Source organism: Meleagris gallopavo, chromosome 3 (genome assembly GCF_905368555.1).
Source record: "Meleagris gallopavo chromosome 3, MGAL_WU_HG_1.1, whole genome shotgun sequence".
Lineage (NCBI taxonomy): Eukaryota > Metazoa > Chordata > Aves > Galliformes > Phasianidae > Meleagris > Meleagris gallopavo.
Genome location: NC_139406.1, coordinates 66,578,300 through 66,602,754, shown reverse-complemented (window position 1 = coordinate 66,602,754; position 24,455 = coordinate 66,578,300). Strand labels below are relative to the sequence as shown.

The 24,455-nt window shown below is 39.2% G+C and overlaps 1 protein-coding gene across 5 annotated transcripts in view; it reads left to right on the top strand.

Moving 5' to 3' along the window:
• PAG1 (phosphoprotein membrane anchor with glycosphingolipid microdomains 1) overlaps window positions 1-24,455 on the top strand; it is a 107,832-nt gene that overhangs the window by 31,512 nt on the left and 51,865 nt on the right. For 2 of the 5 annotated variants that reach the window (XM_085221336.1, XM_085221340.1), the window contains exon 3: window positions 22,910-23,046. The exons of the other annotated variants lie outside the window; for them this stretch is intronic. The gene's annotated coding sequence lies outside the window, so the exon portion shown is untranslated. The remainder of the gene's footprint in view (window positions 1-22,909; window positions 23,047-24,455) is intronic. 5 annotated transcript variants of the gene reach the window in all.

The window sequence follows — 24,455 nt, the reverse complement described above, 5'->3', positions numbered from 1 at the left end:
GATGCTCAGTGAAATAGCATCAGAAATAGTGTTTCTTAATGACACTTCTCTAAGCTCAGTTTAGAGAGGATTTGTTTTGTTATTAAAATTACTCTACATATTTGAGACAGATTTCAGCTGAACAACTGCCTAACACATGCTAGACACATATTGATTTTTTTGTCTTAGACCAACGTTTCCCCTGGGCATGGTATTATTTATTCATAAAGCAGAAATGATGTCTGACAGGCAGTTAGAAGGGTGTATATCTCTAGTCCAGAAACAATGTGCAAAGCTTTGTGAGGACCCCAAGAAATCAATGTGCTGATGCTGAAGAAGCAGCTTTTTAATTCTGAGCACACACTCTCACAATCGTTCAGTGTGGGAAAGGAAATTTGAATAACAAATAGTTACTATTAAAACTGCAGGCCTAAATTTTCATTCATCTTTATTACCCAAGCCAAACTGGAAGGAGAAGGCAGATAGCCAAGCCCAGACACCTCTAAGCTGTAAAGCAGGCTTGCTGCTCTCCCAGTTTGCATGTTTGTATGTAGAATCCTGTTATCAATACAGATTTTAAACTCAAGCATTGTTTGGAGAAATTCTAAAACGTGTGTGATTCATAAGCACTTATTCTAATTGAATATTAAATTGATGTCTATATGGCAGATTAAAATAATGAATAGCTGGTCTATTTGTAATGTGAGCTGAAACATTTTGGTTAAGCTGATCATTGTGATTGACCTGTTGGAAAAAAATAGGCAAAAGGAGGTTTGTTCTGATTTTGTTCATTCAGAGTTAGATCACAGCACAAGTAGTATTTGCTGGTAGAAAATGTATTTTCAAAAATGTTTTGTCTACTTAATAAATCAAGCTCAGGATGTTCTTAAGTAGTATATTTAAAATGAGATGGGTATCTGAATATCTTGTCAAATCAGGACATTTGAGAATCTGCTTGTTTTTACTTAAACCACAGACAATTCAGTAGAAATATGTTATCAAATAATTAAATATTTCATCATCACATGTAAGCACAAGAGAGCTTAACTGTTTCATTTGTTGTGGCGTTCTTTGACTTTCCAGTGCTTGGCCCTGAACCTGAACGTAGCTTGATATATTTAGGAGTTTTGAAATTTGCTTTATGTATTTGGAGACAACAAAACAACAAAAGCCCCTCCTTTCCGTTCAGTGGGCATGACAGTTCCTGTCTCGGTTAATTAAAAAAAAGTGGTGTTACTTAAACTGAAACCAAGTTAAAATTCTGAAGCTAAGAAATTAACATGTGTTCCTTAAATCGATTTGCAGACCGCCTTATGGTGGTAGGGGAGGCTTTGACCTCTCCAATCCCAAAGCATCACAATAAATGCAATTTTAAATCATTCAACTGGGACGGCGTAATCTCTGTTCACCCAGGGCATGTAGAAGTACCTGAAGCGTGCACACTTATTTGTTTTTCTCCAGGAATTGATGTGGCCTTAAGAAAGAATGAGAACAGAATACCATTGAGGTATCTTCTAAGAAGTCAAATGGCTGAACTTTCATAGCCGTGAAGACAATACCAGGAAAACACTGAAGTGTTTTCATGTGACCCTTTTGTGGATTTGAAAATCTCATTTCACTTGGCTTGATCTGAAGAAAGTATCATGAAAATGACATTTCTGTGGGCTCTTGTACGTGCTGCAGTGGACACAGTTTTTATGGTTGCTATCTGATGAAAACACAGTTGTTTGATTTACTCTTGCCACTACCTCTGAATGCTGCCGTTAACTTGCAAGACTGACTGTGTATTTACAAGCAGGCTTCAAATAACAAATTTACTGCATAGCATTACGAATATCTGAATGTTAAGTAGCAACTTTAAATGTCAGTTTTCCAAACTGTTAAACTGGAGCTGTAATAATAATTCTTTTAATCTCTTTAGATATATGGGAGGCGGTCAGTTAATAAGGTTTGTTCATCTGATGCTCAGTGCATCTCTCTGCCTCTCTGAACTCTATTTTCTTAATTTAGTTCTGTCATTACTGCTGTCAGGAACATAATTCTTTGCTTTTGACAGCAGAAGAATACACAGCCCCAGATAAAGCACTGCAACATGAATGCACACATTTTCTGCTTCACCAGCCTGGAGTGCTCTTCAGGACATTCAGCTGGAGGATGTCTGCACCAGGCCTGGTCACTCCAGCTCTCCCCCTTGTCAGTAAAGGGAAGTAACTGCATTTAGGACATGGTCCATTTAACCTATTTAGGAAGCTTATTTTACTGTACAGTAAGATGCATCCTACAGGAACCTTCCAAGGTGTTGCAGTCCGAGGGGAGCTTGGGGACCCAGATGTGGGATGGAATTCAGTGCCAGGCTGAGACAGGCACGTTCAGTTATTTATGAGCAGGCAGGTCCTCGTGGAAACACAGCGTCCCCATTTTGAGTTGGTGTAGTTGTAAAGCAATGCCTCTCTCTCCCTGAGCTATTTGCTGCTGCCTGCTGTGCTTCATCACCCAACATGGGTGACCGACCAAGAATGATTTTCTTGTTACCTTTGTGATGGTTCTCAATGTGCTCTTCCAGCATTCAGAAATGCAGTACAATGGTATGCTAGCAAACTAGAGTGTTACCTACCAACTTTCCTCCAGTGTTGATGCTTACTAAATTTTAGAAGAGCGCTAAGCAAAAAAATTAAAGGTAATCCACATGTTAAACACACTTTGTTAGTAAAGTTTATCTGATTACAGTACAGTGAAAAGAGTTCACTTGGTTTTACGATGTGTTCCTAAGATGGCTTTCATCTGATGCTTTTTTGGAACTTCAGATGAAAAGTGCTTGATTTATGAAATTTTTAACAGTAGTTTTCAAATGGAAATAAGATTTCTTCTTCATTTTTCTATTTATATCTTTTCTTTTTTCCTGAATAGTAATTTATGGAACCTCCACACGTTTTTATTGAAACACATTGCTTCAAGCAAACCAACAGATGTTTTGGGAGGTTTAGTAAGAGGTCATCAGAGGTCATCCATCTCAAAGGTCAATTGCATAAAAGGCAGCACTGCTGCTGAGATTGTCACGTCAAGAAAGACGAAAGTGTTTTAAGACTCAGTTTTATTATTCAGCTCAGACTGATCTCAGATTCCATTGCTCTATTAACTTGCACGATGGCTGAGCTAAGGAGACAACAGAAAAAATTCCATCTGGAATGTTTTCAAACAGAATTAAATAGCAGGTAGTATAAATGTAAATAAATTTATCAAAGGCCACAATAGTCCTAGAGCACAGCAGTTGCTGGCTGTTACAAACAGGTCTTTTAGGAGTTATTAAAAAATGAAAACTCATGAAAATGAACAACACAGCTAATGGTATCCTAGGCTTAAAAAATCAACTGTGAAAGGTACTGAGGCATGTTTCTTCCTCTAGAGATGCTGGTGGGCTGAGATGTTTGAGTCAGCCATGGGGATGCCTGTGCTCATTAGATGATGCTTCACTCCTCTGCAAGCATGGTCCACATAAAGCCTGTGTAACTCTTACCTTATTCAAACCTGATTTAAAATAGAATTAATTTTCTTGTGAGCATTTCTGTAATATTTATCACTCTCTCTTACAGTAGTGATAGTAAGAGGCAGCCTGTTTTAATATCCAGAGCTCATCTGGCCCATCCATCCATGCATCCCTCCACTTCACCTGTCATACTAGCTTCAGCATTGACCAAGTATTCAAACCAGCATCAATGTTTTACTCTTTGTTGTTAGTAAGTTAAGAATGAGCTCTGGGCAAACATCAATCCACTTAGCTTCATTTTCTCCTTTTAATTCCCTTCTTAATATCTCCTCTGCCATAATCCCTGGGGGAAAGAAAAAAAAATAGGTTAGTGGCGTGTTACAACCACTGTCTCTTTGTCAACCGTCCATATTCATTTATTATCCTTCACTTTATGTTTGAATGTGACCCTCAGAGACAAGAACCATCTTTTTCTTCTTCGTAAGCACAGCCTCCAGCGTGCCTGTGTCCTGGCCCATGACTCCTAGAGGCTACTGTAGCCTAAGGAAGAGAAAATAATTACGATGGCTCAGTGCTTCACAACTTCCTTGAGCTTTTTTACAGCACCATATGAGGAAAATGGATGCTATTATCATACAGCAAATGTGACAAATGAAGACATATGTCCTTAATAAAGAATGTTCCTCAAATATTTCTATAAATTTTGTATGCCTGAGCTGAAGTACAGTTTTTGTTTGTTTGTTTGTTTTTTCTGGAGGACTTATGGCTTTTCTCTGTATTCAATATCAGATCTTACAAGTTAGATCCTACAGTGCTTCCATTTACAGATGTGTGTTCAGTGATGCTGCAGATCAGGGGCTTGGGAAGTAGGAGGGCTGAGTATAGATAGACGTTTGCCTAGCAGGTGGGGGCACTGCAGTGTACCAGACATGGAGAGGTGGCAAATAACAATAGTTCGAAAATATTAAAGAAAAAAATGTATGTAAAATACCTTACTGCTACTCCTTAGCACTTAAATCTAACTTCAATATCTTTTTTTTTTTCATTTCAATAAATGTTATGTTAATTGAAATAGCACATTTAGTCAACAAATGTTTATTGAGGGACAATAGTCTTGCTGTAGATTGCATAGTCTCTACTATGCTGTTAAAAGCATTCATTTCCTTTTATTGAAATGCAGAGTCCACACACACAGTATGTGGCAGTGCAGGGTGGGGGATCAAATTTTAGTTACCATTTAGCGTAGGAATATTGTAGTTACCATTTAACCTATTTTTGAATGTCTTTGTTGGCAGATCTGAGTGTTGAAGTCTTTTCATACAGAATCTTGTGGTGTTCCTTTTTTGAAATCATGCTAAATCTAAAAGTATGGCTTTTTTGGTGTGCTTGAGCATCATCATCTTAAATGTCACTGTGTGACACTTTGAAACAAGCAGGCTATCCCAAAGAGATAGGTTCCTTTTCAGCAGTGTTCACACTTCCTGATGTCTTCAGACAAGTTGTTGCTTTCTCTCTGTAAAGAAAGTACTCTTCTGGCTCTGGGTACTTTGAATTTTTGACATCTAGAATGTCTCATTTTTCGGGATAGAAAACGGGAATGTGACAGGCTGAGTCACTGGGTGACAGTGGATTCACATTGCTTGCATTTGCTGCCAGGAAACTTAGTAAGTAGGAGAAATACATAAGCATTACTTACCATGTGTCCATTGTTTGTTACATTGCATGTCTTCTGTATGTGCAGGATATTTGCTTTGTCTGCATGTATGTGTGTAATGCATTTTAATTGGCATTTGAGCAAACAAATATGGGCTACTCCAGAACACATTACTGGAGTGAAAGAGGCTGAAGGGTGAAAATTCAAGGTATAGAAAGCTCAATCTCTAAAATATATATGACATAATATATTTCTTGCTTGTTGAGGAAGTCATGCAATGGGTCTAGAAATATAAATCATTTAAAAACATGAAATCAGAAGTCATAGTTCAGGCTTTTCCAAACTGAATTCAAATATACTTCAAAGAAGGTCCCTAAGACATAGAAAAGAGAATTTATTTTTTTTCCTCTTGAGAATCTGAACTGGACATTCCTGTTCTTGTGGTTTAACATGGCAGATGGCTAAGCACCACACAGTCATTTGCTCACCTCTCTTCTCAGTGGGGGGGGGGAGAGAATTGGGGGAAAAAAACAAAGTAGAACTCATGGATTGGGATAAAAACTGTCTACTAAGACAGAAAAGGAAGAGAAAGTGCATCATCATAGTTATAAAAATAAATATATACATGTTTGTGTTTGTATTTATATATATAAAACAAGTGATGCACAAGCAATTGCTCGCCACCCACCGAGCAATGCCCAGCCAGTCCCCAAGGAGCAGCTGCCTGCCTGCCCAGTTCCCCACAGTTTTTAAAGATTTTTTTCACATGATGACATGTGGTATGGAAAAACCCTTTGGCCAGCATAGGTCAGCTGTCCTGGCTCTATCCCCTCCCCCAACTCCTTGTACCCCCTAGACCCTCTGCTGGCAGGACAGTACAAGAATCTGAAAAATGAATATGTCCTTGGCTTTTTACAGTGCTGCTCAGTAGCAACTAAAAACATCCATGTGTTATCAGAATTGTTTTTCTCCTAGAGCCTAAACATAGCATCATACCAGACACTATGAAGTGATTTTTTCCTTCATGAGAAACACCCTGGCTGAAACTGGGACATGTATATAGAGCTGAAGAGAAGTTCAGTGCCAGCAGTACTCCACCTTGAGGATCCTCACCCACCACCTTGGAGGATTTGCGTCTCTACAGATGTTGTCAGCAAAGCTGCCCATTACAATGGTGTTTGCTGTGGTGTGGGTCCCAGTCAGGCTCAGGCTGTTCAAGCAACCATCCCGATTGTACCGACTGTTTCTGTAGTGACTTGATCTCCTAGTTATCTTCAGTTCTGTGACTAAAATTTCCTATGTTTAATACATTACATTATTATTACTTGGGATTTTAGATTGACTAATGTTAATGAGTTTAATCAGTTTAATAACCATATGTTTCTTCTCTAGTTTTTCTAAGGAAAATGTTTAACACTGTCTACCCTTGACACCACCAGAAGTTGGTGTGGGCTTGGGCTTTCAGCCTTAGCTCTGCATTTTCTTTTATCTGTATATTAAGGGATTCTGTCTTTTCTGAAGCCATCAAAATTTTTTAACTTATTTTGTGGCCATCCATTGAAGAAAGCAAGCTGCAAACATAGCGTTGATACCAACTTTCTTCAGACCTACTGATGGATACCTTTTAGAGCTTGTGAAGCTGTAGTCTGCAGCTTGCTTTGAAGTAGCTGGAAAAGAGGATGGGAAGAATCAGTCCTTACCAATATACCATCACTGTATTTGCTATTTTGAGGCCAATTAAGCATACCTTTGCAAATTGTTGCCTTAAAGCTTTAAATATTCTTGCACTGCTGAGCTACATTTTCAGTGCTTATTCATGGCGTATACTCTTGGCACATATACCTGCAATCCACGTTAGGCAGAAATCCCCCTCAAATTAAATGGGCTTTTTGCCTGATATAGTCTTTAATTCTAAATAAATTAGCAATAATAGGCTTGAACTATAAATTATTTTTTTACTATGGGCAGCTTCCCTAATAATTACCTTCCACTAATAAATACTTCACCACATCGCTGAGATAACAAGAGCTTTTTTTTCTAATTCTTAAAACTCAGAAACCGCCTTTTATTTCAGGTATGGTTCTGTTGGAAGGGGAGTTTGGTTTGGTTTTATGGTAAGAGGAAAAGCAAACTTGTAGGTATAATTAGGACATTACCTTATGAAGCTACTGCCTTCTGATCCTGAAATTTTAAGTTCTTACCCACTAAGCATTTTCTGCATTAGAGGCTGAGGTGGCCAATTCTAGGAAGGCTAGGTTGCTTTTTTTAGTTTTCCAGGTATGCATTGACATTGACAACAGGCTGATTCATGCTAGACTACATTTTTAATATGGATTTAAATCCACCAGGAATCAGGGTAGTGAAACGTGCTGCATGGCAGCTGGCTCAACAGCATTTTTAATCAAATAATAGATTCCAGCTGGTGGGGAGTCAACTGAGTTCTGAAGCAGATGTGACTTAATGCAGACCTTCCTCATTTCTTCAATAAAATGCATTAACTTTGCATATTGAGCAAATGTGAATGGAGGAGGGGAGCTGGAGGAAAGCAAATCTGTAAGTTTGAGAGAAATGAAATGGATCATTATAACCTCATATATATAACCTTTGTGAATTGCATGCATCAGTACAGGTTAGGGGATGACCTGCTGGAGAAGAGCTCTGTGGAGAAGGGCCTGGGTGTCCTGGTGGACAACAGGCTGGCCATGAGCCAGCAGTGTGCCCTTGTGCCCAAGAAGGCCAATGGTAACCTGGGGTGCATTAAAGAGAATGTGGCCAGCAGGTCAAGGGAGGTGATCCTCCCCCTCTACTCTAACCTGGTGAGGCCTCACATTTAGACTACTGTGTCCAGTTCTAGGCTCTCTAGTTCAAAAAAGACAGGGATCTCCTAGAAGGAGTCCAGAAGAGGACCACAAAGTTGATCAGGGGTCTGGAGCATCTCCTGTATAAGGAAAGGCTGAGTAACCTGGGTCTGTTCAGCCTGGGGAAAAGAAGACTGAGAGGGGATCTGACAAATGTTTATAAATAGCTATAGGGAGGTGGGAGGCAAATGGGTGAGGCCAGACTCTTCGCAGTGCTGTGTAGCAATAAGACAAGGAGTAAGGGCCTAAAACTTGAACGTAGGAAGTTCCGTACAAACATACAGAAGAATTTCTTTACAGTAAGGGTAAAGGAGCACTGGAACAGATTGCCCAGAGAGGTTGCATGGTCTCCTTCTATGGAGATGTTCAAGACCTGTCATGATGCCTACCTGTGTGACCTATTGTAGGATACCTGGTTTAGCAGGGGATTGGAATCAATGATCTCTTGAGGTTCCTTCCAATCCCTGCGATTTCTATGATTCCTGTGACTTATACAAAAGAGAATATGGGGTCTTGCACTCTGCGCAACAAATTAGCTTAGACTCTTCATACACATCCACGTACCAGAAAATGATTTCTGGTTTGCACATGTGCTTGCCATTTTAAGACTCATTCTCTGTGCTCTGTCCTTGAATACTGCATTTGGTACACTTTAACTACATATTGCTGTCACTGCCAACAGGACTCTCCAAGTCAGTTGTTGGTCTCTGTGGTGTACTTAACAGGAGAAGCTATTGCACTGTGATTTGAACAGTTAACCCCAGCAGCAGTGTGTGAGTCTGTGTGGAACTGAGTATTGTTCAGTCCTTTTTCAGTGACGTCTTTTTCTCTGCATTCTTTAAAAGTGTAAAGATTTTGATGGAATTCAGATAATGAGGATCTTATTGACATGTAGAGCTGAAACAACGTAATTGTACTTCAAAGCCAAATATAATGGCATTGGAAAGGTTAGTACGTATTGAAACATGTCAATAGGTGCCAGATTTTCAATGGTTTTTCTTGTTATGCTCTGTCTCATGATCTAAGCTAAGCACTTAGCCAGGACAAGCAAGCCATTCATAACTTGATGCTAGCTGGGTCGCTGCTGAAAGAAACTGCAAATGACACAAAAAGAACATACATTGGCTAAAGCTCTCTCTGCTTAAAGATTCAGCCTAGCCTGAGATCGTTACGCTAATTTTCTGTTATTTCACGTTGGGCATTCCTTGTGGAACCAAGACAAAGTTCACTATTACTCCATCCACATCAGTGGGTTTTCGATGGGAGAAGATATTACAGTGTCCTGTCCTCAGCTGAGCATGAATCCTTTGACAGCTCCTATCCCTCAGCTGGAGCTGCAGAGGTTTGGTACTTGCAGTCTGGCCTGAAAGTAGGGGATGAAAAAGCACGTCTGACCTGAGAGGCCTTTTCTGAGCTGAGTGATCCCTGTCTCAGTCCAGCTGAGGTCACTTGTTTTGATAAGGAGTTGTTGCATGACAGCAGAATCAAATCCTTTCCATTTTGTGCCAAAAGTCTGCTCTGAGGTAAGTTCTCTTTAAAAGAAATCACGTATTTTTACTTTATCCGTGTGTTCAGAATTTATTGTCAGTAAAATCCTATGGTGGAATACTAAGGAGTAGTTTTATGTAGATGGTTGCAATTAGGTTAGATCTATTAGTCTTTGCTAGCAGGAGAATATTGATTCTGGTGTTTTTGCACTGCCTTCTGACAGGATAGAGAAGTGATGAGTGAAAAACAAAGCCAGAGTGGTTTCATAATTTCAGGAAGTGTCCTGAAAATAAAAACAGATGTTTATATAGCTTCATTTTATTGCCTTTATTACTACCATCATGCTTCCGTAGCCTCTACCAGTTCCTGACAATATTACAAAATATATTTGAAATCTTTCATACTCATCTTGGTTTTGCCACGTAAGTTGCCTCGTTTCTTGTATAGCTTATTGATGCCATAAGTAAGTTTAAATGGTTCTGAACATGAAAAATGCACAGAAAAAGTAAGAAGTAATCCGAGACATAAAGAAGGAAATACTGATAGGGATTTGAAGTAATAGGCAAGCTTTTATATAGATGCTATTAAGAATTCATATTAGGTTTTCTGTTGTGTATTTATAGTTCAGGGGACTCATAGAAACTTGCTTGTTTTTGTCTATGACTGGTTGTATGGAGCTGCTGAATCACAGCCTGAACCTCTGATTGATCACCTGAGGCGAGCCATGAGTCAGCCACGGGAGCACAGGTGAAGGCAATTCACCTGTGCTGCAGGAAGGGGTGGAGCCTGGCTCCACCTCTCCTAGACCCATTTAAGAGCTGACTGCCAGTGGGGAAGGGTCTCTCTGGAGATCTGCTCCATCGGAGTTCATCTTGTGAGCCCAGGACAGGGTGAGTGACTTTCTCTCATCTTTCTCTCGTTACTCCAATATAAATTATATTAGCTAAGCTCCTGGAGATATATATATATATATATATATATATATATATATGTATATATGTGTGTGTGTACATATATATATATATATATGCCATCTGTTTATCCATTGACTATATACCATCTGTATATCCATTGATTATACACTGGTCCAAAACAAACAAAAAAATCAGCAAAAATTGTTTTGCTGCAAAATACTAGATTTGAAACTTGCTTTTCTATCATACAAAAGCAAAACTGAACCTTTTGAAAAAAGTAGAAAAATTAACCCAGAGTAGCTAAGTGTATTTTGTCTAGGCACTTCCCTCTTGGCACCAGGAACCTGATTTCCAGTCATGGTTGATACACCTTGAGTTGCTCCCACAAATCTTAAGCTACAGCAGGAAATATTTCTAATACCAGCTTTCTCTGAAGGTGACATACTACTGAAAAAATACAGATTTTCACTGCTTTCAAAATAAATATGATAAATTTATAGGCAGCTTTGTTAATGTAAACTAATGTAGGTGAGCACTGGATGCGTTCTCATTTTCAGAGGTATGCTATGAGCTAGCAGTCTGTCTTGCTCTCTAAGGTATATGTTGATGCCCACTGAGGTTACGAAGGATTAATTTCCATGAGGAAATTAAAGATACAAATTGGTCTAAGGCCTTATTGACTGGAAGGGCAATACACTGCTTTTCATTTGGATGCGCTGCATTCCATTCACCACATGCAAAGGTCTGACCAACAATCTGTTGGTTTTAATGAGGTTGTGTCAGATTCACAGGATTCGTTGCAATGAAAGCTGAGAAATGAACAACGCATTACACATTGGTTTAAGAAAGCAGCAATTTCAGAGCTAATTAGTCTAAATGGTCTAATATTTTTTAAATGATTTGTTCATTTCTTATAAACAAATACTCGTGCTTGTAAATGCTAATTATATGAGCAGAGCCCTTCACTTTGCATGGGCAGAGCTACATTTGTGTTGAAGTGTTTGTTGTATTCGTGCCAAAAAAACAACTGAAAAACCTCATTAAGATCTGATCTTTCAAACGTGCGTGTACTTCACTTGACTGCTCAAATAATGCTGCTTTGGCAGTGTTGATTTCAGTACTTTGATCATGAAATACTTCATTTAAAGGGGAAAAAATTAATACAGCAGTAGTGTTGATCTGTATAAACAGCTGTTAATGAGCACATGTTACACCCTTCCCTGGAGGTAGAAAACCATGTTTCCTCTGAGTTGGTGAGTGATGCTCACCAAAGATAATTATTGTTTGATACCCATTTTGCTGCTGCTTTCTTAGCTGAAGATCAAACTTCAGAGTGATAGTTTCTGTGTTTCTCAAGGAAAAGGGCTGCGTCCTGTTCTCCAGTGTTCAGGCTTTCTGTCCTGTTTGCTATATATTAGCTGCAGCAACTTCAGCACAGTCCCCTGAGCTAGTCGAGGAATAACACATAAAGGCATTCATGGAAGTAAACAATTAGTTGACTGTCTTCACAAATAGCAGAAGATAATATGTGTGCCCAGTGAAAGAGGAATGTTTACTATCTAGTAAGAAAAGAGCAGTACTTTCCCTCTAGGTTTTAATAACCAGGAAGAGTTACTTCATCTGAAAGCAACCTGGATCCCCGGAATATCTTATGTTAGATTCCAGCAAACCCTCATCTGAAGTTAAAGGGATGCAGAAGACGAGCTGTGGGATCTAGCAGGGAGTGGGACAAGAGCACTGAGAAATAAATTTGAAAAGAAAAGTGAAGACTGAAACAAAATTAATGAGGGGTGAGGAGGTCACCAAGGAGATGGCAAAGGTGAATTTTTGTGCCTGGCACTCCTGAGGGGATGGCTAGCAAACACTCCCACCTGACAGCAGTTTGTGTGCCTTTCTGCTTGGCCAAGATCTCATTTATTATTTTAACAAATTATCTGAATTTCTTCAGTATTTCTCCTTTGTGGAGTTCTTCCTGCATTGGTTTTCATCTTTATTTTCTTAAAGAAGAAAAAAATGTGCAGACTGCCTGAACATTCTAAGAAGAAAAGCCAGCAGTTTATGTAACTTTGCTCTCAGTGCACAGAAAGTTGCTTCCAAAAGAAAATGCTGAAGTTTGGCTTTAGACTTTCCTGGGAACACAGATAAACTGTTATGTATTTTTTCTTTTTGTAAATTTTGTAGGTGTTTTTATTTCCTCTCCATTCTTTTAATTTTTTTTTTTGCTACTTACCTAGCATCACGCTGATATTTTTCTTTGCAGCGAGTAATTTACAATGAAGATATTTACATGAAGATATTCAGGGTTTTCTGAATGTTTTCTTTACCACTAGACAGAATAGGAAGCTAAAAGTAATCTGTTTTCCATTCCGTATCTGTTTTGCAGTGCATATTGAAAGACATATGCTGTTGCATGTGTGATGAGGCTAATTCTGTCTTCGCCTTAATGGAGCTGTGCAGTGAGCATGCATTCTGATTAATTAAATGAGAAATTATGAATTTAGATTTACAGAGGTCTCTTAACTGCTTCGCAAAGCTGACTTCTTGCTCAAAGATCTGTGAAACCCCTCTAGCCCCAGCTCCATCCCAGCCTGCTGTTTCTTCTGTCCTCATTTAGTTTTCTGAGCCTCCTGATGGCACTCCCAGTACCTCTGTAGCAGAGATGTGTGGAAATTGAGTAGCTATAATGGTGACTTTTGCATTTTCTCTTTTCTTGAGTGGATGGGTTCAGCCTTGGCTGCACAGCCATTGTAGCTTGTCCAAGTCACGGATATTGCAGAGGTGGACTGTGACCAACCACATGGTGATTTTGGCTATCCACATCTGAGCCTCACTGATTGGCATTTAAGGACTTATTTTTAATGGGCATGTTAAACATGGGCCAAATTTAATTTTACTGCTGTCATTTAAAGTCATTCCTGTTACAAATGATTTGCTGGCAAATGGGACCTTGGGTCTGCTGTAATTTGGGACTCATCCAAATTTCTGTTCCTCTAAACACAACTGATCCAGCTGATTGTTCAGCTGTGCAGTGCTGCTCAGTGTGTTAATGGAAATAAGTCATTCTGGCCACGATGAGTGCAACAGCTAAAAACCCAATATATTAATAACAAAATGTGTCTGCTATCACCTCCTTTAAAAAAAACCTGAAATTTTGGTGTGGTTAGCTGTTACTTTCATGCATTCCAAGTGGAATCTGCTTTAAACAAATGCATATCTCAGGGATTTCCATGGTTTTTTTTTTTTTAGTGTAGAGTATAATGTTGCTACTCAGTATATGAAAAAAAATTACAAAAATTGTTTTTAAATAGTAATGAAAGTGAGCAAAGAAATCAAATTTGGCCTAAAAGGAGATGAACAAAGCTTAGAATAAACCCCGTTATGACAAAACATATCATAATTAATACATGTGTTGCACGTGTGTAGTGGAAGTGTCTACCATGAGTTTATGTCCCATTTAGATTCATGACGACCTGTCTTTTCTTTTTACTTTTTCCCTTGACTTGTAGTTTCTGAAGTCCCTGAAGATTCCAGGGGCAAAATGCTTAAAGAGCTCTTTAATGCTTGCAGCAATGCTCTGATGGTGTGAGACATGTTTTAAGCACGATAACAATTGAAACATAATGCTATACACACTGGAGAGGGTTTACAGAAGAGGTAAAATGGAGATTTTGTGGCTTACGGTGGAGAGTCTTTGGTATAATTGCTTCAAAAATTAGATTAGGGTGTACATCATCTGAAACACTTTTTCAGTAATGTTGTAAATTTAATGGCAAGGTTTTGTTGAAATGAGCTCTTGTGGTCTGCAAGCAAGAGAATCAATCAGTCTGTGCCTTTTCATTTTTTCTTTATATCCTTGGTAGGGATGCAATTAAATTCAGTAAGAAAGGTCACAGTGTGGGGTACACATTAACCTTACACTAACCCTGTATATGATACTGCTACTGAGAATGAGTTAATAAAGGTACCAGTTGGAGCTGTACGTTTGTTCTCTCTTTTCTTCATATCTGTGTACACACTCACTCTTCTAATTACATCTATGGGCACTACAGCAGTAGATACCTAGAATATTTGCAGTGCTGCTAATTAGGTTGTGAGCTGGAGTGTAGTGGGAGAGACTGCTGAGTGCCACAGCTAGTGGCTGAAAATGCTTAAACTCATTTGTTGAAGTTAATGTTTATGCAAGGACATGTTAGTGAGACAAGACTCCTTCATTTCCAAACTCTGCTGATGTTTAGAACAGCAGCTGCAAAAAGTGGAAGTGGGTTTAATTCCTGTGTGCAGTAGGACTATACACATTAGTTCCAGATGAGAGAAAGTAGATTTCTTATTGAGGAAACTGGACAATTTCTTAGAGAGTGAAGAGAATCTGATCTTTCTGACCTTTCTGATTAAGGTATGGGGAGGAAACCCCATTTGAAATTTTAACTGTAAAAAAATAAAAAAATAATAGTGCAGTATAACACTAAGAAGAATGATGCAGTTTCAGGTACACGTTGGAAAAACATAGTAATCAACAATTCTTATATGCAGCACCTCTTCTCCAAAGATTAGGAGTACTTCAGGAGAAGTTATCAAATTTTACCTTTAAAAGCATTTCTACTGCTGTGTGAAAGGACAATGATATATGGGATTGCAGCGTTTCTAATAAATACACTGAATGATGGGCAATGAAAATGAGAAATATTAAACTTGTTTTTCAAATTATGAGATAGAGCAAGGGAAAGGGGATTTGGAAAATAATACAGTATGTATTTGATATAATTGCTTCAAAAATTAGTCTTCAAACAGTAATAATACAGTATGTATTAAAGCAAATTTTGAACAAGGTGACAAAGTCATGAAAGCAAAAGGAAAATGAGATTGTAGTTGACAAGTGTATTGCACCAAGAGTAGCTGTTTCATCTTCTTCCTTTCTGTTGCTGAGGAAAGGCAACAGATGTAATCCACTTCAACTTTGATACAAAACTTGAATATGGCACTCAAATGGAGAATTATCAGTGTGATAAGAGATCTATGAAATAAATTTTCAATAGGTAGAAAATTGAGTAGAGAAAAGTTCGCAACGCTTCTATTGAATCTTAGAATCATTTAGATTGGAAAAAACCTTTAAGATCATCAAGTCCAACTACTGCAAGCGCTGCTCAGCAATTGTCAAAGCATTGGTGCAACATCAACACTTCAGGTGCAATGCACAGCACTGTATGGGCTGTTGTGGGGAAAGTGAGCTCCATCCCAGTTAGGCCCAGCCCCCTTCAGCTTAAGCCAGCTGTGCTGGTGCCAAATAGACACCTCAGCAGCGGTACCAGAGGCTGCCAAGGGGAGGTTACTAATACTGTTTCTCAAAGGAGATGAAACACATTGAGTATCTTCCCTTCATTGGCACACATAAGAAGCAGTGCACTTACGGATTAGCAGATGACTCAAAGATAAGAGTAACTAGTATTTCAGAAGAGGGTCATAACAGTGTAAAAGAAGGAGTTTTTCTGCCAAGACGGAGTAATAGACTTGGGATGAAATGTAATTGTGTAAAGTGCAAGGTCATTGTGTATACACGTGTTCATTGGAGAATAACCATCTGAATTTAGCCTGAGAACTAAAACCTCATCAGTTGAAAACCATGCAAAAGTAAATGCAGCTATATTAGGTCATCCAAGACCAAGGTCCTGCATCTTCTGACTTATCTTAAGCCTAGGATTCTGTCAAAGATCAAGTATGCTGCTGCTGTTAATAAGATAAATGGAGCAGTACGTTTATCTTATTAAACATAGAGGTATTTCTGGCAGAGATAGGAAAGTATTAACAACATATTTTAAAGTGTTGACAAAGCACAGTGAGAAGAGTAATGTGTACCATGCACATTAAAGACAGATGGTGAGTTCTAACTGGAGATGGTTTGCAGAAGGGCTCTCAGGACAACTGGGGAAATGATGGATCATGTATTGTACCAGAAGGCACCATGAAAGCTTGGTTTGTTCAGCTAAAAAAAAAAAAGGGCTGAGATGCTGCTGTCTCCAAGAGACTCGATGTATAGCAATACAGCAAATGCCAGGAAAAGAAAAGAGCTATTTAGGTTAAATTACATTGATGACACATGAGGCAGCAAATGAACAAGGAGTGAAGTAGGGCCATGAAATAGAAGACAGTTGCTGGTAATCCCCAAGGTTTGTGATCAGCATTTCCCTGGTGCAGTGGAGATGAAAATAAAGATAATCTCTACGATGGTGTTTTTCCAGTTTATAGAAGCGATTTGGGAATTTTCTGTTCTCCTGTACTTAGTTAAGGTGCTTCTCTTGAGGAATGGGATGTCCATGTGCACGGAGTGCATGTGTGAATGTTTTAATTAAATTACTGGTTGCTTTTGCATGTTTGGAGCATTCCTCAATGGTATTATGTGTCTACATGGTGTAGGCGGTGTAAAAGAAGATGTGTTCTTGGGCACAGGGCTGCCACACAGCAGAAAAGGGAAGCATGTGAGAGACTACAGCTTCTGCATTTCCTGAAGGGACAGTTATCAGCCACATCTGTTTTTCCAAGCTTTTGTAGCAATGTGCTGAGACTCTTCCGCATTTTCTAGTCACAGCAGCACAGCCTAAATATTGATCTGCCTGCAGAGAAATAGAAAATCTCCCTTCCTAGAGTACGCAGTTTTACTTCTTGGAAGACTGTCTTTGCTGCAAGGGAAATTTCAGCAGTTTCACAGACTTATCAGAAGGCTGAGGTAGGAAGGGACATTTGGAGCCATCCAAACTTCTGCCCAAGCAAGGACACCCAGAGCAGATTGCTTAGGCCACAGCAAGGCTGCTTTTTAGAGTCACCAAGAAGAAAAACTCCAACTGTGGAATATCCTGTGGAAATGGTTTGAAGTCACGCAGATGAACATTAGATGGGATGGCATCTGGTACCTACAGGAAAGCTTGGAGTTGGAGTGAGGATGAGCAACTCAGAAGATGCAGGAGATGATAGAGAGCCAAGTCTTGGTTTTGCAGTGCAGATACCATGTGCCATGCTGACATGGTTCCTTCCAAAAGGCAGGTTTAATTCAAGTTAAGCCTGGACAAGTTAACTTTGGGCACCAGTCATACTGGAGATAAGTACTGTGCTGACAACAGAGCTGCATGTTTAGTTGTGTTGTCAGTGCTCTGACCAAAGAATGGCTTGGTTCTGTTTTCATACTGATGCTGGGGAGGATCTCAGACATACGAAATTGAGAGCATGGATATGAAAGGAGGATATTGCGGGTTGCTTATGTGGCCTCAGGGTTGTCCTACCAGCAGACCAGGGCCGTGCTTGAAGCACTCAGATCAGGGCTGATGCCCATTTTCCCCCTATGTCAGTCACTGTTCATCTTCTGTTACTGCGTGTGGTCCATTGAGGTTTGTGCTGATCTGTGGATTTTAGAAGAAAGCATGTGTCATGATTTTTGTTCTCCTTAACCTTGAGGAAAAAAAAAAACAAAACAGAACTTATGATTTAAAAGGAAATCCAGCAATTTGTTTTGTCCATTCATATGTTAATACTCATGTTTCTTTAACTGGCAAGCAAGAGAAGAATAGGGGTTACAATTTATTCCATTTCAAGCATGCAAAGCTTTCTTTTTGGATCAACCATAACAATGGTTATTATTACTTGGGTGTATCCTATGTATAAGCAGCAAAAGCATCTGATTCTTTTTTTCCCCTTAAAATTATTCTCACCCAGTTTCCCTGCTTACATTGTTTACCCTGACATGACTATTTATTCCAAGTATATTAAACACATTAATTAAGATTTCATGGCTGAAGCAGGTGTAATATGTATTTTTAGGAAGGTATTGGATGTATTTCACTGTTGCTTTTCAAAGAATTTTACATGCTGATGTACTCTGCTTTGAGAGTGAGATGATGTCTTTTGTGTCAGACATGCAGCGTGGCAAGCCAACAAATGTGAGAATCAAGAATGACTCAGTGCGACAAGCAAGAACGTGCAATTTTCTTGTTTCATTCCTTCATCTAGTTCTGTTTTATAGCAACAAAAATGGCACATCTTCCACCTGTGTGTGAGTACAGCTTCTACATTTCTACGGTACATAGGAAAAGCTTAATCAGGGCTTTCCCTTAAGGGACAGAGGAAACCATGGCACTGTCAACCAAATCATCACTTCCCTGAAATAAATTTGCTTTACAGCTGAGCTGAGAAGGAGTTAGGCTCACAGGCAGGTATCTGCAGTTTTATTTTTCGTGGTACAAAGACCTATGAATGTGTGCTGTAACTATGCACTTCACTGTATAATTTTCTGGTTAATGATGCCTTAAAATTGTAGAGCAATTGTATTAATTTTTATATGGCAGCATGGTGAGAGTTCAAGAACACTACTTAACCAGTATTGAACTTCAACTTGTACACTGAGGTTCATGGATTTATTCACTTAATATCTCTTGATATTAGTACAAATGATAATCACAGGGATAAAATAAAGGGTTATTTTATTCTTAGGGAATAAAATAACTACCTCCTCTTAAGAAAAGCAGGAAGAGATACAATTTAGTGTGCTCAAATGTGAGAGAGGGAAGTGATGATGGTCCTCCAAAACCTATTACATGAGATGAAGAAGATCTGTCCCCAAATTCTCATGTTACTGTAATTATAATGTAGCATGGGAACTATTCTTTTTGTTTCAGGACTAAGGAAATACATGTTTTTACAATCATATCAGTCTATTTTATTATTTTGATATTATTACAGTCAGCATTATGATTCTCTTAGATACCCGGATACTACTACTTGGTCCTCTGCTTTTAACACTTCTCTCTGTCTGATTGCTGAAAGTTGCTTCGCTGTAACGTGGAACTTCTTAATGGTATCAACAAAGAAATGTTCAAGTTAAAATATAAATTTGCAGCCATTCTTATCCATGTGGCGGAGGAAGGATTTAAGAAGATTACATTACATAAAATTGACTTCTGATCTTCATGTAAAGTGAAATCTGTTTCTAATCTCGTTTGAGATAAGAATTCATAATGACCATCTGCATGAAAATTTTACCGATAGTAATTTACTTAAGAAGAAATCTGGCTTAAAATCTCAGCTTTTTTTTTCTTTCTTTTTTTTTATTTCCCCTTGAATAAAATGTCCTAGTCTGGCATCTCCAGGAAGAGCATCTGCTGCAGAGATGTGTTTGGAAGTTGTAAGTTATGACACTTTACCTTTTTAAACAAGTTTTTCCATTGTGCTGCCTCTTGGAGCCACTGAAGTCTCCAGCTGCTGTGAAAAAGCTCTGCACTGAAGGCATCATTCTGGTTTGGGCTGACTTCATTAAGATTAGATAAAATCCCACTTCACTGCTTAATATGAATATCTTTGTTCATCTTTTTCCCTAAAAATAATAGTCTGACATTGTGATTTCTTTTCATTAGAAATAAATTTTGAATATTCCTTCTATTAAAAATGGGCACGTCTCATATTTCAGCCTATTAAAAAGAAATTTATTTACAACAGTCAGGGGACTAATAATATTTAGAAGGTCCAGTCTGCTCTACATTTTTCATCAACTTTGACAACTTGTCTAGAAATCCTGTGTTTGCAAGTTCAAACCCAGATTTTCAGTATGTCTCAATGAATATGTTCATTGGGATTTACAAAAACTTCATACTTCAGCTGTATTCTATCCCCACAGGAATTTTTTCTCCAACGGACATTCAAATAATTATCCTTTATTTATATAATAGTTACGCAAATATTCAAAATTCACATTACATTATTTAATGTGCTTACATTAATGTAATATATTGACACTAACCTAAATTCAAATGTAAAATGTTAATTTAATATACTTGAATATTCTCACTGCAGTCTTACAGCAGGCTAAGGATGCTGTAGGGGCATCAGAGGAACACCTGTTCATGAAACTCCTTGACCTGCTTCATTGCAAGAGAGCAGTTCTAAGCCAAACAAGGATCTGAAGATACCTTTCACAGTTGTGACAACACAACATATGTTACTACTTTGTGTGAATACAAGTAGAGATGATTTAAACTCTGCTTTTGGCTGATTATTCTTCTGGGGTCTTTTCTTTGATAATGAAGATGCCATTGGCAAAACCTATTCAGAAAGGACAGAGTGGGTATTCCTGCAGAGACTGCCGAGTAGATTGGGATGCTTCTGGCATACAGATATTTGTAACAGATGTTTCCAATTAACTGCAATAATGCTGGGAAAAGAATAAATGAACTTTCTCCAGGATCTTCTAGATGAATATTGATGCAATGCAGTTCTACTCAGGCTGGAAGGTTTTAATGTACAGATGCTTGGGGCAGGGGTTGAAAAATCAAAGAGAAAATATTTGGCTCAAAAGCTGACGTCCTTTCTGTGGAAGCAGGTCAGGTTCAGGAGAAACCTTCTGTCTTGAGTTCAGCTACCTGTCCTGGCTTGTCCTGTCCCCATCCTGAGGACAGTGCCACCACTTGTCCACAGAACCCTGGAGTTGCACTACTGAATAGAATTTAAAGTGCAAAACACAATAAGGTTTGTGATTTCAAGTTATCTGCAGTGGTTTCCCCATCCATTTTAACCACTGTCTAGCTAGCAGGGCAGAGAGAACAAGGCTGGGGTCACCTGGAACAATTTTCTGCTCATTCCAAGTAATGCTTGTGCAGTGTGGATGAAGCACGAATGTATGAGATCAGATCCAGTGATTAATGGCAGATCAGTGCTGGTGGTGCTTTGGGTTTGGGCAGAAGGGGGCTAGAGCTGCTGGAGAGGGGAAGAACAAGGATGCAACTGCAGCAAGGCGGGAGATAAAGAAAAGAATGGGAACACAGGAGAAGGAGTCTGAGGTGGTGGGACACAACTAACTGAAAACCTTATCTCTATTGGTCTGTTAACTGAAAGCACAAAACAACTGTTACACTGGATGATAGATGGCTACTTTATCGGGAAATGTAACTTTAGCTACTTGTCTGCATCTTAGGTATGAGGGTTCTATACTTGTGAGATAACTGCCCTTCACTGAGTTTATTTTCTTGCTGTCCTCTGAAGTTTGAAAGAAAAGAGATTAATTTTCTGCAACTTGATTAGCCGTTTATCATGGAACAAAATTCTTCCTATATGAATGGGACTGTGAGCAGTGATGCTTCCCATTTGAAGAAACAGGGATTGGTGGGCCAAGGGAAACCTGCCAAGCTGCTGTTCCTAAGCAGACTTACGCGAGCAGAGATTCTGGCTTTGGCTCACTGTAACTTCTGGTGCCTCGTACAGAGAGGATGCTGACAGCGACACTAAGCATCTGCCTTTAAAAGTGATAGTAAAGGAGAATTCATATTTTGTCTTTTCCCTCCCCAGGCAATGAAAAAGGAGAAAAACTGTAATGAAATCCATTAGAAACCATGAGGAGGGCAGTGAGCTCAGCAAGATGATTTGAGTATCATTGAATTATTTACACAAAACCATCTTCGGTGCTGCGATAGCTGACAGCTCCAGAGCTCTCAGGGCCACCTCTGTCCTTGTGCCCATCTGTGGTGGAAGGCAGGAGCTGTGCAGCCAGGCTGGGCCAAGGTGTAGACATGTAGGGCCTCGTAACATCTGCATCCCCATCCAGACTTCATGGGGAGTGTCTGACTCCTATCCGTCTGTCCCATCAGCCTGCTTTGGTGTGGGAGGGATGACCTAGTGACACCCGTATAGTTCCCATGAGTTTAATGCAAATACTGAACAAGAATTTCAGGATTTGGTTAGGTGTGGGGGTTTTTATAGGCAGGCTGATGTGATCCTCTGTGATGTGCAGTTACATGTTCTGGCAAAGCTTGCTTATTTAAACAAATCTCATCATTGTTTGCTGTTTTGTCTGGTGTATTTTGTGCACTGCAGGGTCTGGAGGTGAGGAGCAGACTTCAGCTAACCCTGTGGTGCATCAGCAACTTAGTAGCCTCACCTTAAGTACTGTGTGCTGTTTTGGGTGCCATAGTACAAAAAGGACATAAAGCTATTAGAAATTGTCCAAAGGAAGGCTACAAAGGTGGTGAAGGTTCTAGAGGGCAAGGCATACAAGGAGCGGCTGAGGCCTCATGCTTTACCCGGTGCAGAGCAGAGGAGCTGAGGGGAGGCCTTATGGTGACTGCAGCTCCTCACAGGGAGTGGAGGGGCAGCAACAGGGCCTGAGGCAGCAGCACGAGGCTGTATCAGTGGAGGGAGAGGTGGGGGGTTAGGAAAAGGAGATGGGCATGGAACGGACTCCCCAGGGTAGTGGTCATGGCACTGAGCTGGAGTTCAAGGAGTATTTGTACAGTTCTGACAGATACAGGGTCTGATTTATAGGTGGTTCTGTGTGGAGCTAGGAGCTGGACCAAGTGATCCTTATGTGTCCCTTCCAGCTCAGGGTATTCTATGATTCTTTGTAAAACTGACGGAAACTGCACTTAAGGATCGAAAAATTCTTGCAGTCCACATGGCCTTGCAGAGTTTCTTAAGTGTCTTGTTCAGTTTGCTGATGAAATGGTTTAAAGGGTTATTTTCTAAAAACAGAGATGTACAGACATCTTAGGTTGTTCTTCTTTTGCAGGTGCTGGTCAGAGCAGTGATGCTGTGTGCTGTCTGTCCATCTGCACTGTCTGTCAGCTCCCATACACAGGCGTCCTGGGAGGAAAGCAAGACAGAACCTTTATGAACAGATATAAGAAGGGAGAAATTGGCGATGTTGTATGTTTTATTTTAGTTTTTGTACTTCTTTAGGCTATTTTTTTTAATGACCGTAACACAGGTCAAACTCTTGCAGTATTGCTACATTTCATGCCATTGCCACATGAGGCAGTGCACAGGCAGGCAGCTTGCTCTGCTTTGTCCTCTGGATGCTTTGGAGTATGCTGTAGACAGCTTTGGTTGCGTAAAGAAGTGTTAGGAATAATTAGCCAACCTTTTATGTGTCTTTGGTGCGGATTAAGGTTGTTCATCTTGTTTTTTCCTGCTTTTTAAAACAGTTTTCTCTTTTGAACGATAATCAAAGAGACTAAAAACTATGAGCTGGTGATATTCTATTCCATTTTTCCTGAAATGAGTCTTCCAAAATTAAACGTTATCTCAATTCACTGTGGTTAAATCAAAGTTTATACAGATGGATTCTCTGCTTTGCCTTGCCTTGCCTTCCCTTCCTCACTCTCCATTTCCCTCTGTCTTTGTGTCTGGTTGATCCCCTCTTTTATGAACAAACAAATTCCACAAAGATCTTCAGTACTGATTCAGTACTTAAATAAGCTTCCAGTAGTTTTTGCAGAGCAGTAGATCTGGTGGAGGACTGGTATACTTTGTGTTAATACTTACTATACAGAGATTTTAATTTTCATATTTTTTTATAAATAATAAATTTGTTGACACATTTTTATCAGTTATGCTTTTGCTGAGTATGATGCCATTACCCCTGGCAACAACATTGGGATAATTCTGACAGGATCAGGACTCAGGAATACAAGTTAGCTCTGGGCTCCTGGTGATGAGGCTATGACACAGGTATTCTTTCTCTATCATAGCTTGTCAACATATGACAGAAGGATATCATCCTTTATCTCCTTTTAGCATTTATAATCTCAAATCCTTGATTGATACCTAGATTTATATTTTCTGGTGGCTGTTTTGCCAATTACCATGGTATCATTTCCATTTCCAAAACCTCTGTCTGCTATAGTCCTCTGTAGTCTAGCCAATTATTTTGATGCACTTTAATCAGATTTGACATTTAAAAATAAACATATGATTCCCTTGTGCATTTATGGTTTAGCAATTTCATTGCGATAATCAGATCTTGTCCATATATTCAAATAATTTAGGAGTATTTCTCCTGGTTAGCTAAGACAATACTAGATAATGGATTTACGCTATTTTTAACCAAATCTATAAAGATCTGAATGTCAGGAGTCTGAAAGAGCTTTGGCAGGAAATGAAATTAAAAAGTGGAAAATAGGAAAAGTGAGAGGATGCAGAAGAGGATTAACAAAAAAAAAAAAAAAAAGAAAAAAAAAAAAGAAAAAAAAGAAAACTGCTGGTCATTGCTCCTGCTAAATACAGTGGTTTAGAGTGCCCATGTAGAGTTAGGCCTTATAACTGGGGTACGTTTG